The sequence below is a fragment of the Felis catus genome, chromosome B2, assembly GCF_018350175.1.
Source record: "Felis catus isolate Fca126 chromosome B2, F.catus_Fca126_mat1.0, whole genome shotgun sequence".
Classification (NCBI taxonomy): domain Eukaryota; kingdom Metazoa; phylum Chordata; class Mammalia; order Carnivora; family Felidae; genus Felis; species Felis catus.
The window spans coordinates 119,236,392-119,255,638 of NC_058372.1; positions in this window are offsets into that span (position 1 = coordinate 119,236,392).

The following is a 19,247-nucleotide window of genomic DNA, read 5'->3' on the forward strand; positions in this document are numbered from 1 at the left end:
TTGTCATGGGATACGTGGTATCAGCAGGATCCATTACTGGTGATGTTAATCTCGATCACTTGGTTAAGGTGATATTTGTGAGGTTTCTCCAAAGTGAAGTTGGTATTTTTTCCATTTCCATATTATATACTCAGTAGAAGAGAATCACCATGTCCAGTTCACAAGTAAGAGGAGGAGGATTGAATTTCACCTCCAGAGGGGAGAAATGTTAAAAATTTATGCACATATGTTGAAACTATGACAGTACTTAATAAATATTTGGAGAGAGTTTCTTTGAGGCTGTGCATATATCTAGTTTTCCCTTAAAGTTTTGCCTACTGGTTTTCGCATTCATCAGTATATTTTGCCTACAACAGCTTTTACTGTTGTGTTCTAAAGGTGATTCTCTATTTCTTCTGTAAGGAATATTTGTCACTTCTCCCAAATTTATTTTTTTTTCAAGAATTTATTTATATTGGGGAACCTGGGTGGCTCAGTTGGTTGAGCTTTGGACTTTGGCTCGGCTCATGATCTTACAGTTCATGGGCTCGAGCCCTGTGTCAGGCTCTAAGCTAACAGCTTAGAGCCTAGAGCCTGCTTCAGATTCTGTGTCTCCCTCTCTCTGCCCCTCCCTTGCTCGTGCTCTCTGTCTCTGTCTCTCTCTCTCAAAAATAAACATGAAAAATAATTTTTGTATCAATATAGATTTATATATATTTATTTTACTTTTTATGTTATAATTAAGTTACTTTCACCATTGGGGATATTTTTAGGTTAGCTCCTATGTCATTTTTTTTTTTTCCTAGCACTTCTTTACTTGTTACAACAAGTTGCTCCAAGCTCAGTCATTTTACTATGGAACTATTGTTCCTTTCATCAGAAAATTATATTTAGAGACCAAGGCTGGATTCTCATTGTACTGGGGTATCATTACTTTTATGCCCTCTCAATGGACAGAGCTAGGAAATCTATGCATGTTAACTCATGCATACACATGTATCCATAATTTTATCTGGTTCTATCTATCTATCTATCTATCTATCTATCTATCTATCATCTATCTATCATCTATCTATCTATCAACATAAGTTCACATAGGTATTTCCAACTCTAATCTGACATCACAGCGTTATTTTTACCCTTCCCTGCTTCCCTATTGTTAGCAAATTTCTCTAACAGTGAGGAACCTGGCTCTCCTTATCTATAACTCAAGTACTTACTTGTGCAATGTAGCTTCAGAATTCTTGTTGTTTTAATTTATTTTAATGTTTATTTTTGAAGCAGAGAGAGAGACAGAGCATGAGCGGGGGGACTGGCAGAGAGAGAGGGAAACACAGAATCTGAAGCAGGCTCCAGGCTCTGAGCTGTCAGCACAGAGCCCGACACGGGGCTCAGATTCACAAACTGTGAGATCATGACCTGAGCCGAAGTCAGATGTTTAACCAACAGAGCTACCCAGGTGCCCCACTTCAGAATTCCTAATTCACAGTTCTGTGAATTAAAAACTGGAGGACAGTGTTTATGGGCAATTCTTTTTGTCGTTAGCCTTACAATATGGAGTCAAAACAGTGTTTTCCAAAAATTACCAAGATCAGTTCTTTTTCCTCACTCCCTTCATTGAAGTTGTTATATTTGTGTTGCAGTTAGATTCATTTGTCACACATCTGCATTCCACCTGGGAGCCACCAAATTTTATTTATTTATTTATTTATTTATTTATTTATTTATTTATTTATTTATTTATATTTTTTAGAGAGAGAGTATGAGCGGGGAAGAAGAGCAGAAGGAGGAGAAGGAGGGAAGGAGGGAGAGAGAGAGAGAGAGAGAGAGAGAGAGAGAATACTGATCCCATGAGCTTGATCCCATGACCCTGAGGTCATTACCTGAGCTGAAATCTAGTTGGATGTTCAACCAACTGAGCTCTAGTTGGATGTTCAACCAACTGAGCCAACAAGGCACCCCAATTTTTTTATTTTAAATTTGAGTGAAGTGTACACTTTGTGGTACATAGTTCTATGGATTTTTGAAAAAAAAATTTAATGTCTATTTTTGAGAGACAGAGACAGAATGCAAGTGGGTTAGGGGCAGAGAGAGAGGGAGACACAGAATCCGAAGCAGGCTCCAGGCTCTGGACTCTCAGCACAGAGCCTGATGCGGGGCTCAAACTCACAAGCCGTGAGATGGTGACCTGAGCCGAAGTCGGGAGCTCAACTGACTGAGCCACCCAGGTGCCCCAGTTCTATGGATTTTTGACAAATGCATGGAGTGACCCCAGGACCATGCAGAATAGTTTTATCTCCTTAAAAATTCCCTTTTGCTATAACTTTTAGTCAGTTTCTCCCCAGCCTTTGTCAACCACTTATGTTTTCTGTCCCTATAGTTTTGCCTTTTCCAAAACAGAAATTGATACAATATGAGGTCTTTTGGACCTGACTTATTTCATTTAGCAGCTTCCCCCCCCCCCCCCCCAAAGGCAGACTGCCCCAGGCAGCACTTCATTTGCATGTGTCTGGAGTCTTAGAACCTTGACTACCCTGCTTTCTCCCTACAAAAGGACCCTGAGAGCTTATTTGGAGACTCTAGCAGGGGAGCTCAGCTACCTGTACCTTGACCAAGACCGGCCTCCCTCTATGCAGGAGGATCTGACTCTTCAACTGAGTCCGCTGCTTCCAAAGGGACCCACATGCAGCGGTGAGGGAGGAAGGGAACATGCACCAATCCAGCCAGATCAGCGGAACCAATGCTGGCGATCAATGGGGTGACAGATGTCGCACAACCTACCAGCATTCTTTCAAATATATCCACGTTGTTGTAAAAATCAATAGTTTGTTCTTTTCTAAGGCTGAGCGGTATTCCATTGTTTGCATGTAACGCTGTTTATTCATTCACTTCCTGGTCGTTTCTAAGTTAGCAATTATTAATAAAGCTTCTATAAATATCGGCAGGCAGGTGTTGATAAAAATACAAGTTTTCAATTCACTTGGGTAAATATCTGGAAGTAGGATTGTTGGGTTGTATATGTTTAATTTTGTAAGAAACTGCCAAATTGTTTTCCAAAGTTGTTTTGCCATTTCCAAATTGTTTTGTATTCCCACCAGCAATGAATGAGGATTTTTGTAGCTCTAAATCCTTGTCACCATTTGATATTGTTGCATTTTCCTTTTATTTCTTTTTAAGTTTCAAATTTAATTTTAGTTTGCATTCTATTAGGTATGTAGTGGCATCTTGCAGTTTTATTTTTGTTACTTTTTTTTAATGTTTAATTATTTTTTGAGAGAGAATGAGAGACAGAATGCAAGTGGGGGAGGGGCAGAGAGAGAGGGAGACACAGTATCCGAAACAGGTTCCAGGCTCTGAGCTGTCATAACAGAGTCCGATTCAGGGATTAAACCCAGGAACCACAAGATCACGACCTGAGCAGAAGTCAGATGCTTAACTGACTGAGCCACCCAGGCACCCCTTGTTTTAATTTCATTTCCATAATGATATTGAATGTTCTTTTTATAAGCATATTTGAAATCCGTATTTATTTTTTAGTGAGGTGTCTGTTCAGATCTTTTGCCTATTATTTTTATTGTTGAGTTGTCTTCCTATCGTTGAGTTTGAAAAGTTCTTCATGTATTTTGGTGCTTTATCAAATATGTCATTTGCAAATATTTCCTCCCATTTTACAGATTGTCTTTTTGTTTTCCTTACAGTGTCGTTCACAGAGCAAAACTTTTTAATTTTGATAAAGTTGCCTAGTTTTTCTTTTATGGATCAGGCTTTTAGTGTTGAATCTTTCATCACCAAACCCAGAATTACATAGATTTTTCTCTTATATTTTTTTCTCTTTTTTAAAAAAAAATTATTTATTTTTGGGAGATTGCAAGCAGGGGAGGGGCAGAGAGAGGAGTACAGAGGATCTCAAGTGGGCTTTGCACTGACAGGCTCACAGCAGCGAGCTGGACATAAGGTTGGAACTCACCAACTGAGTGATCATGACCCGCATCGGACACTTAACTGAGCCACCCAGGTGCCTCTCTTATATTTTCTTCTTAAAGTTGTATGGTTTTACATTTTACTATAACCCATATTGAATTAACTTTTGTATAATATATGAGGGACATATCAAGGTTCTTTTTTGTTTACTTACTTTTTTTTTTTTTGCCTATGGATATGTAATTATTCTAGCACCATTTGTACAGAAGACTATCCTTTCTCCATTGAATTGCCTTTGCACTTTTGTCAAAAATCAGTTGTCTGCATTTATATGGATCTATTTCTGTTCCATTCTGTTTCGTTGATCGATGTGTCTACTGTCTCACCAACATCATGCCGTTTTAGTCACTGAAGCTCTGGAATACGTTTTGAAATTGGGTAACGTGGAGCTCTGGTTTATTTTTTTTTTACCCAGTGTTGTTTGGCCATTTCAGTTCCTTGGACTTTCTGCACAAATTTTAGTAGCACCTCATCAATATTTACAAAATCTTGCTGGAATTTTGGTGGGGATTGCTTTGAATTGACAGAATGCATTTAGAAGAATTGACAATATTGAGACTTCCAACTCATGAACATAGTATTTGTATTTTATTTTATTTTTTATCAGTGTTTTATAATTTTCAGTATAAAGATCCTACACATGTTTTGCGAGTCAAACATTCATTTATTTTGGTGCTATAATGAACATATTTTTTTAAATTTCAAATTCCACCTGATCTTAACTGATATGTAGAGGTTATTCACATTTAAAGTTATTATTTGAGCTGAAATCTACCAGCTTTCCAATCATTGTCTGCTCCATTTGTTGTTCCTTCTTCTTTTTCTCTCTTCCCTCGGTTTAATTAAGAATTTTTAAATAATTCTATTTTATCTCCTCTATTGACATTTTTCTAAAAGACGTATACATACTTCTTTTAGAATTGATTTATACCTCTTTTAAAAATTAATCTGAATTTACCTTCAAGTAATGTATTTCTGAAGACATTGTAGCAGTGCATTACCAGGTCTTTTTTCTTTTTTTCTTTTTTTTTTCCATTTCTTTTGCTGTTGTTGCCATGCATTTCACTTTTACGTAGTCTATAAAAACATAATATATTTTTCTACTTTTGATATAAAGTCATCCCTCTTTTAGAGCAATTTAACACGAGAGGAAAAAATGACTTCATTTTGGTAAATTATATTTCTGCATCTCTTTATTTCTTTGCATAGATCCCAGTTTATGGCCTATATTATATTCTTTTTACCTGAATGATTTTTGTCTTCATCTTGGAGTGAAAAAGACAAGGAAAGCAGAAAACCTAAACAATGATTTATATTTATGACACAGGTAGAGGAGGGGGAAAAAGCTTTTCCTCTACTCTCTTAAATTCAATAACTGGGGCTTGCGGATTAAGCCAATAAAAGACAGATTCACAGGGCAAAAAGGTTGATTTTGCATGCATATAGGAGCCCACAAAGGAAGTGGCTAGCTTGTCAAATGGATAGAGCTGAAGGCTTATATACCTGACTAGGCAGGGGAAAGGTAGGGAAGAGAAAAGACTTACGAGGAAAAAAAATAGGTTTAGTTAGGAAAAACAAATAGATTTTTAGGACAATAGACTGGAGATGAGAAAGCTTGTGGTGATGTTTATCTATACAGTTCTGAGCAGTTGTAAAACTCCCTTAGAGAAAGGATTTGGAGTAGGTTATATTCATGTTCTCCTGTCTGAGAGTATAACTGCTCTGAAGGGAAATTTTATAGCAGCCTAATTTCTTAGAATGTGTTGCTTTTAGTCAGATAAGAGAAGCTTTGGAAAGGCCGCCTCCCTCCCTTTTTTTTTCATTCGTTGAATCTCAAATACCTTCAGCTGAAAATCCCCTTCATGTCAAAGTGGTATATTTTGGAGTGGCATATTCTGATCCCCTTGACACAAAAATTCATAATTTCTTCATTAGAATCATCAACAAAGTGAAAGAATGACAAATGAAGAGAAAGTATTTACAGGTTCTAATACAAATGGTTTACATCCTGTTATCATTTGTTAAGAAAGACAAATCTCGTGTGGTAGAGGCTACTGATAGCCCAACTAGATTCCTCTTCAAGGCCACTGTCACCAAACCACAGCTGCCATATGGGCTAAGAACAAATCACTCCGGCCTTCTCTGCAGAATTGCCTGTGGCTCAAGGGTGTTGCAGGATTTTTGTTTACCACAATACCCGGGATTTGTTGTCTCGCCTCTTTGAAGAATGGAGAGGTGGCCACAAAATGAGCATAGGCAAAAGTTTATTAGAGTATAAGATCAGAAAGGAAAAATAGTAGGAAAGCTCTCTTTACAGAGAAGGGACATTTGAAAGTGAATGGCCGAAGACTATACTCAAGGGTCTTTGTTTTATAAGGTTCTGGTGAGCCCTCCCCCATCCCTTCCCCCAGTTTCTTCTCAGGTTCTGCCCTTATTGGCTTGATAGCTCTGGGTGCTGGGTTGTCCATTCCTGATGGGCTCTTTTCCATTGCACGAGGGGGGGGGGGGTCTATGGCTGTACTTAGGTCTTTTGTCAAATTCCTGAAGAGAAACCTGAGGGGGCAAAGGTGGGGTCTGTTACATTCTTAAGAGGAACCTCATGCCTGAGGGGGATTGCTGTGGTCAGACACTCCCAGCATTGTTCCCAAATAGGTGTTTTTCCCCACCCAGGGACCTCAGGCCCTAATCTTTCTGTGTCTGCTGAATCGTATTTTCTCCTAGCATAAGGGAGCTGTCCCACTCAGGAGCAACATTCCCTGACTCAAGGACTCTGTCGGTGACTGATTGACATCAACTCCTGGGCTTGTGGTGGAACCAATTCTGTGGTTCTGTGGTGTGGTGTGGCTTGTGTTCCCGATCTTCCATTTGGGATGGACTGAAGCTCTCTGCAGAAGAGACCACATTCCCAGCTTGCCCTTTGCTCACCCAACTTTCCTAAGTCCCTCTCTCCTGTGAGTATTCTCCCTAACTTGTCTTGTTCCTCACTTCAGTTTCTGCACTGAGAGAAACAGCCTAAGACATCGCACTAGAAAAATTAACAAAAGTTCAGAACGGACAATTCGCAGAAGTGTCTTAATCCGTTTCCTAAAAAATAGAGCCTAAGGCCAAATTTTACATACTAAAGCTTTTTTTTAATTGAAATATATTTGACATGTAACAGTAAGTTTAAGATGTACAACGTGTTGTTTTGATACACTTATATATTGCCATATATTGCCATTGTATTGTTAGCCAACACCTAGATTATGTCACATAATTGCCATTTCATTTTGTGGTGCCAGTAATTAAGATCTTGTGTCTTAGCAATATTGAAATAAATTTCTAAGCCCAACATTAAGCCATTCCTACCCGGGATGCTTGTGAGCAAACCAAAACTTAGATTAACTTTTGTGTCCTTGTATACGCTCTGCTTGACCGGAGAAGCAGCATTTCCAGTCAGCCAATCCCCAAATGCCCATCCAACTGTGGGCCTCTTCACTCCAAACAAGGTTGGCTATGTGGCCCCAGTCAATCGGATATTTTTTTTCTCTTCATTGTTCTTTACTCTTCATCCTATAAAAGTTTTCTGCCTTCCACCCCATTTTGCAGCTCTCTGAAAGGAGATTGTCCACTACATGAAGTGTTTCTTTTTAATTTTTATTTTTTATTTGAGAGAGAGAGAGTGTGAGAAGGGAAGGGGCAGAGAGAGAGAGAGAGAGAGAGAGAGAAGGAGAGAGAGGGAGAATCTTAAGCAGGCTCCATGCTTAACATGGAGCCCGATGCGGGGCTCAATCCTATGACCCTGGGATCATGACCTGCGCCGGGATCAAGAGTCAGACGTTCACCTGACTTGAGCCACCCAGGTGCCCCATGAAGTATTAAATAGCTTTTGTTTCTATCACTTAAACTGTCTTCTTCAATCATGTCTTAATAGCAAGTTTGATGTTTATAATGCAATATTGTTGTCTCTAATCACTACACTGTGCTCCAGGTTATTTATCTACTGGTTGCAAGTTTGTATCTTTATGCAACATCTCCTTTCCTCCCCCATCCCCATAGTAAAGCTTTACAGTAATCCTAGGGCAGCAGGAGCAAGGGGAAAGGGGAAGCCAGGCAGGAGAGAGGGAGAGAAATATAAAGTGGCACATCACCAAGAAAGCATGGCTTAGGCAGTTGGGACCAGTGGCGTGGGACATCTTCCAGATCGGCCTTTCAGATACCCACAGTGATCTGGAACCAAATCTGGAGAAGCTTGAGGGAAAGGGGAGGAGGGAGGAGTATTTAAGTTTGCTTCCCTTTTGTCTTTTGATTTTCATGGACCAAAGGTCACCCCATGGGGCGTTTAAGTCCCTCTGCACTTTCGGGTTGTGTTACCTAAGTTCTAGAAAGTCAGATCCCAAACATAGAACTGTACATTGTTTCAAGGAAAAAGTGAAACAGAGGCCGTGGCCTCTGTGGCTTGGCTTGGCTTGTGGCTGTGTCCTGTTGTTGCTGTGGCTCACTCAGGGCCCACAATGAAGGCTTTGCAGAAACCCACGTTCATGGTAGGCATGTTGAGAGACCCAGCACTGTTGAACCAGTGTTGACCCGGTGGCTGGATCTTCTGGGAACAAATGGCTGGAATCCGCTGGGAGTGAGCGAATCTGGGGAGGTTTGTAAACTGAATGAGAGACACCAAAATAGCCAATAACCACACCTGGAAAGCAAACAAAATTATGCAAAGGAAAGTGAACCAAAACAAGCTGTTTTGCCGTCAACGTTTTGACGTGTCAAGTAAAAAACAAATCTGGACTTAGTAAGGAGAGACTTAACTTAAAAGTTATTGCAATGGGGGAGAGAGGCTGTTGTGATGGGGAGAACCCTCTGACCGTAAGATCCGCAAATGTCTCAGGAGTCAGGCCATACGACTTTTCTTTTATAGACGGGAGTAAACAGAACTAGAAAGAACTGGGTGTGAGCATTTGGAGTGGGTAGGAAAACAAGATTGGAAAATGTTTTACCCTGAGACCAGTCTATTCAGCTGGAGAGGCCGGCTGTGTGCTGGCTCAGGCTGAGGGTGGTGGACCAAAGTTCAGGCACCTGGGGAAGGAGCAAGTGTTAAGCAAAGTTTGGTTAACAAGCATTTTGTTCCAGCTGATCTGTAGAGACCAGAAGTTCAGCTAATCATTTATGAAGCAAAGAATGGGAACCTTTTCTTTCCGGCCTTGTCATAGGTAAACGTGGGGGGTGGGGGGGGTGGGGAGACATCTGTGAGTCTTATCTGTGTCATATAAGGAAGGGTGGTTATTTCAATAAGTCATTTCCCAGAACACCGAAGGTGTGAGGACCTTAACCATAGCTGTTTTCCAAGATCACAGAGCTCAGGTAAAATCCACCGTTGTTAGACCTAACAGACTGACAATACGAGAAAGAATAATAATAACACAGTACTGACAGATGTAGGTGTATGGGGGGAATGGACACGCTTACAAAGTTGTAGCTCTACAGATTGACACAGACCCTGCAAACTTTTAAATGTGATGTACTAGCTCTTCAACCCATCCTTCTCACCTTTAGAAATCTATACTGAGGAAATGCTTGGGCAACTATAATGAAATGACCTATATTACAGTATTATTATATATGCAATAATATTATACACATATGCACAATATACATACTTATATAAACAATAATATGTATAATAATATTATAAAATATTCCATTATATATATTCTTTGGTCTTTATAGTTGAAGAGAGAATGTTTTCCATAAATTCTATTTGTGGTGAGATTATTCTGGAACGCAGTCTTTGAAAGTTTAAATATCAAAGTATATTAGAAACCATAGTAATCAAAACAGTATGGCATTGTCATAAAAAGAGATACATAGATCAATGGAACAGAATACAGAGCCCAGGGGCGCCTGGGTGGCGCAGTCGGTTAAGCGTCCGGCTTCAGCCAGGTCATGATCTCGCGGTCCGTGAGTTCGAGCCCCGCGTCAGGCTCTGGGCTGATGGCTCGGAGCCTGGAGCCTGTTTCGGATTCTGTGTCTCCCTCTCTCTCTGCCCCTCCCCCGTTCATGCTCTGTCTCTCTCTGTCCCAAAAATAAATAAACGTTGAAAAAAAAAAAATACAGAGCCCAGGGATAAACCTATGCATATCTGATCAGTTAATTTATGACAAAGGAGCCAAGAACATACAATAGGAAAAAACAATTTCTTTAATGAATTGTGTTAAGTAAACTGAACAACCGCATGCAAAATATTGAACATAAGACCTGAAACCATAGAACTTCTGGAAGAAAACATTGGGAGTAAGCTCTTAGGCATCAGTCTTGGATTTGACACCAAAGGCAACAAAAGCAAAAATAAACAAGTGGGACCACATCAAACTAAAAAGCTCCTGGACAGCAGGGGACATCATCGATAAAACAAAAAGGCAAACTATGGAATGGAAGAAGATATTTGCAAATCATGTATTTGACAAATGGTTTAATATCCAAAAATTACAAAGAACTCATATGACGATAGCAAAAAGATAATCCAACTTAAAAATTGGCAGAATACCTGAATACACAGTTTTCCAAAGAAGACGCATATATAAGTATATGAAGTGCAGATATTTTTAATCATCAGGGAAATGCAAATCAAAACCACAATGACCTATCTTCTTACTCCCGTTGGAATGGCTATTATCAAAAATCAAGATATAGCAAATGTTAGTGAGGATATAGAGAAAGACAACCTTCATGCACTGTTGGTGGGAATGTAAATTGACACAGCTACTATGGAAAATAGCATGGAGGGTCCTCAAAAAATTAAACAAAACTACCATATGATCCACTGATCTACTTCTCGGTATTTATCTGAAAGAAACAAAGTCACTGGTTTGAAAAGATATCTACATCCTCACCTTCACTGCAGCATTATTTACAATAGCGAAGACAGGGAAATGACCTAATTGTTCACTGATAGATGAATGCATAAAAAAACTGGGATACACACACACACACACACACACATATGCACGCACGCACACATACACATGCACAGTGAAATATTATTTAACCATAAAAAGGAAGGAAATTCTGCCATTTGCAACATGGATGGAACTTGAGGGCACTATGACTATGCTAAATGAAATAGATTATATAGAGAAAGAAAAACCTGTATGTATGTCACATACATAGAATTGAAAACAAACAAACAAACTTGAAGGTGCAAACAATAGGTTGGTAGTTGCCAGAGAACAGATTGGTGGTGGCCAGAGGGAGGGGAAGGGGTAGGGGGGGACAAAATGAGTAAAGGTGGTCAAAAGTTATAAACTTCTAGTTATAAAATAAATAAATCCAGGGAAGAGTGGTTACTATGATTAATAATACTGAATTGTATATTTGAAAGTTGCTGAGAGTCCCTGTTAAAAGTTCTCATCACCATTATGTTGTATACTTAGAATTAACACCATCGTAATGTCAATTATATCTCAATTTAAAAAGCAATACGGTGTTAAAGATTGGAATAAAGATTATTGGAGATTGTAAAAAAAGTGTAAATATTAAAAATAGTGAAGGACTTCCTACAATAGTCAGCTCATCTATAGTTTAGGAGATAATCAGCTGAGTCTTGGCTTTGAATTCTCCCGGTTATGAGTTCCAATGTCTCTTCTCCTCAAAACTTGCGAAACCACTCTTTCTCCAACTTCCTTTTTCCTTCCTGAAGTCATCAATTTGATTTTCAGTGCCTCCCTTTTCACAAGCCGCTGAAATGAGGAAGACGGAGATAAAAGGCCACTACAAAGTCCTTGTCCTCAGATAGCTTACGGAAAGAGTGGAAATCTAGGACAGGTTCATACAAATCCTACTTCTGCACTTTACTCTCTGTGAATCCGGGGAAGTGAGTCAAAGCCCCTACCTCCATTTTCATGCGTCAGGTAGAAATGATAACATTGCCTCATAGAATTGTGATGCTTAAACGAGTTAACAATGAAAAGATGCTTTTGTGAGAGTGCCTAGCACAGGGTAAGTGTTAATTTTCACTATTGCAGGAATTGTGGGCCAGAAAAAACACTGTGCACGGCTGGTGACCTTGCTTTAGGAGGGACCTCATGAAGAGGTGTTTGCGGTGCTGGGCTGCGAAGGAGGGAGAATTACCATCCTTCCCTCTGTCTTCTTCTCCTTACCCCTTCCCTCCATCTCTGGTCCTTCCCATTTCCTCTCATCTTACATGGTCTCAGCCTGTTTTCCATTTAAACATTTCTTGGGTTTCACTGAAGTTCCACGATCAATGACAAGGCTACATATAAATGCATTACAGCTTTCCGTTTGGTAGATTATCGTGAAATTATTAAGGAGATTCAGTGAGCAGTTAGGCTCTTACCTGTTTTAGTTGGAAGAGTAGCAGCTGTCCTTCATAAGGCACCTGCACCCTATGTGTAAATGGGACCATAAAACATTAGGGGGGTGGATCTATCTGGAGTCAGTGAACGGCATCTTGGGGTCCTTTATTTCACCTGTCACAAACACCACAACCACAGTAAACCCTAAGACACACTGTCAAGTAAAAGCGAAAAGCACCAGAAACAGCCACACAATGACAAACCCACAGGCATATAACCCGTCCTTTAGTTATGCAAGTGACCGGGTGAAGCTCAGAGAGTTTGGCGATGTGTGCAGGGTCACAGAAACGGGAAGCTTAAGTGCCACTCATCCATCCTTCCTAACCCAATTCAGAGTCTCTACCTGGAGAACTTTCTAAGGTAAATGCCATCAAACTGGCTCTCCCCAAGGCCCTCCCCTACCCCCCTCTACATCTCTGGGAGTGCTCGTCTGAGTCTCTCTTTCCAGAGTTCTTATCTCAGAGCACTGTAATTGTTTACTTGGCCTCTCCCCAAACTCAACTATGAACTTATTCAAGTTAGGGATTGTGGCTTTTATCTGCGTTCTTAGCACCTCGCACGGATGCCTGGCACTAGAAGGTGCTCAGCAAGTCTGAGTGGAATGAATGGACGTGATTTTTCTGACCTAAATTTAGAGTTCTGTCCTTGACCACTGTGCTGATTCCCCTGGAGCAGTGTTTCTCAAAAAAGGGGTCTGTAGAAGAATGACAGAATTGTGTGGGATGCTTGGTTAAAGACGCATATTTCGGGTTTTACTTCAGTGCTAGAGAGAGGTTGGAACTTTGGGGTGTAGCACCTGGAGAGCTTAAGAACCTCACATGATTCTAATGAGGACCAAAGTTTGAAAAATTGTCTGTTCCTTTGGAGGGCTGGCTTGGAAGAGAGAGTGGAGAGAGCCACCTACCTGACAAGCTTTCAAAGTGTTTGGTGTAGGGCTTATTGTGCAGAGATGGGGGGAAGGGGCTAATTTTGTTGGCAAAGGGGCTCATTTTTAAAGAGACACTTCCTTCTGGGCATTTACCGATTTAGCTTTTGTTTGGGCTGCCCAGTACTGTTCAGAGTGACCGCTAAGGGGCAGCAGAGTATGGGGGAAAAAAATGAGAGCGTCGTAAAAGAGAATGGAGACCTTACTTTTGAGATAGTTCCGTAAGAAGGACATGGCGTTCAGCCATCAGAAAGAATGAAATCTTGCCATTTGCAACAACATGGATGGAGCTAGGGTGTATGATGCTAAGCAAAATAAATCAGTCAGAGAAAGACAAATACCGTATGATTTCACTCATATGTTGAATTTAAGAAACAAAACAGATGAACACATGGGAAGAAAAAAAAGAAAGAGAGGGGAACAAACCACAAGAGACTCTTAATGATAGAGATTGGATTGAGAGTTGATAGAAGAGGTAGGTGGGGGGTGGGCTAAATAGGTGATAGGTGCTAAGAAGGGCACTTGCTATGATGAGCCTGGATATTATATGTAAGTGATGAGTTGCTAAATTCTAGTCCTGATACCAATATTACACTATATGTTAAATAACTAGAATTTAAATAAAAATTTGAAAAAAAAAACATGCCAAGAGGTAATGAGTTAATATGCCCATTCCCCTTCACATTTTTACCTATTATTTTGGGGATCCAATTTTCAAGCATAATAATTTATATTACTATTAAGTATATGATTTCTAGATTATAAATTAAATCCTCTCAAAACCAAGAATATAGTGTTTAGAAACACAGTTTTTTCTTAAAATCAAAGAAACTGTCTCAACTGAAGATATGTTTGACACCAATAAGTCAAGAAACGGAAATTTTTTTAATGGCTGAAAAAAACCCCTGTAATATCATTTGAACTATGTGACGGAAAATATTGCATCAATAAGATTTTGGTCCAGAGAGAATCTAATAATGGAAATTTCATCATTATACCTAGTTTGTTCCATGCTCTACAAAATAAATCTAGCATCTTGGAAAATTTTATTCAGGCCATAATGTGGAATCGTAAAGTCATTCACTGACTTGTAATTTTATGGTGTTATAGTGACTCTCAGTAGATGTCTGACACATAGTATATTCATAAAAAGTTATTATTCCCTTAGCACCGTCAGTTTCCTCAGTGATTGATGATGACATACGATGGTCCCCAATAACACTTGCTAGCCTTTTGCTTCTACACAAATCTGTCCATTTGTCCAGTGGACAAGTCCCAGGTTGTTTGTCCATAGGTATCTCAGCTTAAGCAAACCCTGCTTGAAAATCCCCTCCCCTCCCCGATTCCTACCCCAACTTTCTCCTCTGTGGGTAATCTAAGCCCCAAAGCAAGCAATCACCCTGGAATTCTCATTTTTTCTCATTCTCATTTCTCATTTTAAGTGGTTTTATGGAGAAATTCAACTAATTAGAAAGGTTTAGGGTAGGCAGGAGATCTCTAGGAAGAGTCTTGAGCTCCAAAAACTACCAGGCATAAAAGGAGATTGGGGGGGGGGGCGCCTGGGTGGCTCAGCTGGTTATGCATCTGACTCTTGATTTCAGCTGAGGTCATGATCTCATGGTCATGAGATCAAGCCCCCAAATCTCTAGGAAGACTGGAGAACGAGACTCAGAGAGGAACCAGAGGAAGATTCCTCTGCAGGAATTTTCTTTCTCACCTGGCCTCTGCAACCCTATTAATGGAACAACATTATCGCCTGCTCTTTGGACTCTACTGCAGCTTCTGTGAAGAACCTCTTATCTGAGTTCTGAATGGATATGTGCATTCACCCTTTGGGCGTTGGTGTAGGGAGAGGGTCATAACACAGGTGTTGATTTCCCCTAGCTTGGTATCGTCACAATAGGAAGAATATTTGAATACTGGGCATTCAAATTAATACATGTCGCCTACAGTCAACATTCTCTTTTCCCCATCCTTACATTTTCAAGTGCTTCTTTTTCTCTTCACAGAGTATTCCTTATAAAACCCCACACACATTCACCTCTTACCCAACTGGCAACTCGGTCCTCTTAATTATTACTTCCAGCTCCAAGTTTATGATTTCTGGATGGTATACAATCCTCTCTCAATGTCCAATAGCTTACAGAGTAAATTATAAAGTTAAACACCACTAATACACCCTATGTAAAGTAGTGAGATAGAGGGAGATAAAAGAAATGAAAAAGGGAATTATACTATACATGTTTTAAAATTAAGATACTAGGAACATTATGTTAAGTGAAATAATCCCCTTTTCTACAATTGATCATGGGGTTGTAGTTGACATATGTCTTTTTTTTTCCCACCACTGATTTCGTCTTCCTTTGCCTTCAGCCAGTACCTTAGCTGTTAGGTTTATTTACTCAGTGGGGGTGCTTCATTTCTGAGAAAATCGAGCCTTTAGAAATCCTACCTTTATTTGACTAAGTTATTTCTTTAACCTTTGCCACTGGTCAAGAGTTCCAACCATATCATTTACTGTGCTCACTACATAGGACAGCCCAGGGTTACTGTTGCAGGAGCAAATATCCTAACCTCCTTTTTTTTTTTTTTTAGGTTTATTTATTTATTTTTGAGAGAGAGAGAGAGAGAGAGAGAGAGAGAGAGAGAGAGAGAGAGAGCGCAAGCAGGGGAGGGGCAGAGAGAGAGGTAGAGAGAGAATCCCAAGCAGGCTCCATCCACACTGTCAGCATGGAGTCTGACATGGGGCTCGATCTCATGACTGTGAGATCATGACCTGAGCCAAAATCAAGAGTCAGATGCTTAACCAGCTGAGCCACCCAGGCACCCCCTAATCCCCTTTTATGCCTGGTAGTTTTCAGAGCCCAAAATGACCAGATAACAATCTCAGCTTTGAATTAAATGATTACTCACATTTGTTGAAATTAATATGGAAGGATTCTTCTATTGAATGATACATCTCCAAGCTCTCAAGGGCCACAGTGATTATTATGGGAAGAAGCAATTTTCAAGTGGATGGTCATGGAAGTACCTCTCACATCAGGTGCTTGATAACAAGATGGACACTTAGGCTCAAGTTTACCTAGTTTCTTAGGTAAAAACTAAGAAACCCTGGTGATTTCTTTTCTCTACTTCACAGTTGCATAACTAACTTTGCTTTTGTAATTTTGTATTCTTTTTCTAAAGGAAGATCCTGTCCATGAATGTTCCATCTACCTCTTAACATCTTTGCACCTCATTTCTGCTTTATTCATGCATTCTTTCCTAATATTGTCTCAATTTTTAGATATTAACATGACATTTGGTTGAATTCTGGCAATTGGTAATGGCTTTCACTATATGGTCACTGAATATACCTACAATGCCTAGGTTCCTTACATGAAATTCTGGTTCTGTTGGTGTACGATTATATTCTGGTTTTTCAGAAGATAATCTGAAAAACCACTTCAAAGTCAATTTTGGGTAGAAGCACAATTACCATTTCCCTTTCTCTGGTTTCCTAAGTTCCTCCATGATTCACAGCCCTGCCTCTCAGATGGGGCAAACTGTTCCTCCCTATTCTACAACCGTAGCCACTCAGATAGACTCATTTTATGTTCTCTGTTGTTCACAGAGAAATCATGAAGTTACAGAAATACGAGTGAAGATGTGAAGCGCTGTGCTTCGGGGGTGTAAAAGGTAGCATTATGTTAAAATGAGATGCATCTCAAGGCTTTCTGCACTTACAGTGGCGGTGTGGACAGGAGAGGTTGGTTCACTCAGGCAGGACACCAGAACCACTGCTGGTATAGAGGTTTTCTATGGGCAAGGTGGTGGGGGGTTGAGAGTGGCTTGCACATGATGATGAATAAAAAGGAAGCTACTAAAGGTCCAAGTTTTCAAAATTGTGTTTTGCAAAAGAAAGTTTTTATTTGGAAATAATTTTAAACCCGCAGAGAAGTTGTGCAAAGTTGTACAAAGCACACTTACGTACTCTTTATCTGGGTTCACCTAGGAAAATTTTGCCCCGTTTGCTTTGACATTTGCTCTCTCTCTCTCCATCTTTGTCGATATGAGAATATAATTTTCTTCCTGAACCATCTCAGAGTAAGTTGTATACATCACGGCCCATTAGCCCTAAACATCTCAGTAATTTAATACTGACACAAAACTTTTACCGTCTACCACTCATATTTCCATTTTTCAATTGGCCCAGTAATACATTCCATTCTAAAACCACACATTTCCTTTAGTTGTCTTGCCCTTCAGTCTTCTTTATTCTGGAAAGGTTCTTCAGTCTTTTATGACACAAACATTTTTGAAGACTATAACCTTCCCTCCTCCTGCCTTTCAAAAATAGAATGTTTCTCAACTTGTTATTATTTGAAATTTCTTCATGATTAGATTCTGGTTATGCATTCCTGACTGGAGTACCATATACATCTTATCGTGTGCCTCTCAGAATATCTCTCCAGAGGTATATGTGGCCATGTCCTCCTCAATAGACATCATTAGTGATGTTGATTTGATTACCCAGTCAAGGTTTTATTTGGTTTCTTCACTGGATAGCTACTATTTTTATTTCTCTTGCAACTAATAAGGAGTCAGTAGGAGATGACATTTTATACCATATAAATACCAGATTCTCATCAAAATTCTTCTCCCCTATTCTAAGATTTAGCATCAATAGATGATTCTTGCTTTAGTCAATATTAATGTGATGCTTCCACAATTATGATGTTCCAGCTCTAGCACTTTCTCTCTCTATGTCAGTTGTGCTTGGTATTCTACTGTAAGGAAGAGCCCTTCTTTATCTATCTATCTATCTATCTATCTATCTATCTATTATCTATCTATCTATCTATCTATCTATCTATCTATCTATCATTAGCATGGCTTTATAGTTTCCCTTTCCCCACACAACACACCCATTTACAACCTTTTATTCTCCCTCATTATTTTGGCATGCAAATTATCCAAATTTGACTAGTGGGAGTCTATTCAAGTTAGCAAAGGTATCTTTATAAAATGCCAACATTAAAAAAAATCTCTGTCTTAGTTTCTGATATAAAAATATATTCCAGTTTATTCCTATACCTTCCCTGTCCCATCACTTGGATGAACCATGTTTTTTTGAAGCTCTATTTTATTTTACTGGTGAAAAGTATTAAGCACAAAGATGTGGGTCTTAGGAGTACTCGTTACTTCTCAAGGGTCTTTGCTTCTATGGAAGGACACATTTTAAGACCTTCTATAGGACTGAAATCTGTTATTCTAAGGTCTGAGTATGAAGACCTGAAGAAGGGCTCAGGGTTTTTTTGTTTTTTGTTTTTTTTTTTTTTGTTTTTTGTTTTGCACAGTAGAAGCATTACTTGGACACCAATGAAATGGCGGGGGGGGGGGGATGGTTAAAGGTTGGGGAGGATATTATCTTTTACATAGACACTCAGACTTTCAGGTAGGGCATCATCTATGGTGGCAATGGTAAAATTCCTTTAGTCAGATTGAGAATAAAATAAGAGATCTGGTAGACTTTATCAGGATAGCTGAGGAGGAAGAAGAAAATACAGAGCATGTCAAATGGAGATTTTATTGGGTAGACTAACTTGTGAGTACATGGATGCACTCAAGTGGGGAATCCCAGGAGTAAAGATGGGACATAGATTTATGCCATCAAACCAGTGAGGGCCTAAGTAAAGAATTAAACTGAGAAACAAAAGGAAAAATGAATTGACTTAAAACACCCAGAATGGCAAAGCCTGAAAACACCATGGGTGTATACCCCCGCCTCCCACACCCCCACACCGACATACCCCTGTACACAAACACTTAAAATTTACAGACTAGTGAATTCTACTACCTGGAGAGTACAGATAAGTAGATAAAAGGTATACACACCTATATGTATACATATAGCTTTTTCTTTTTTTTTTTTAATTTTTTTAACCTTTATTGATTTTTGAGACAGAGAGAGAGAGCATGAATGGGGGAGGTTCAGAGAGAGATGGAGACACAGAATCTGGAACAGG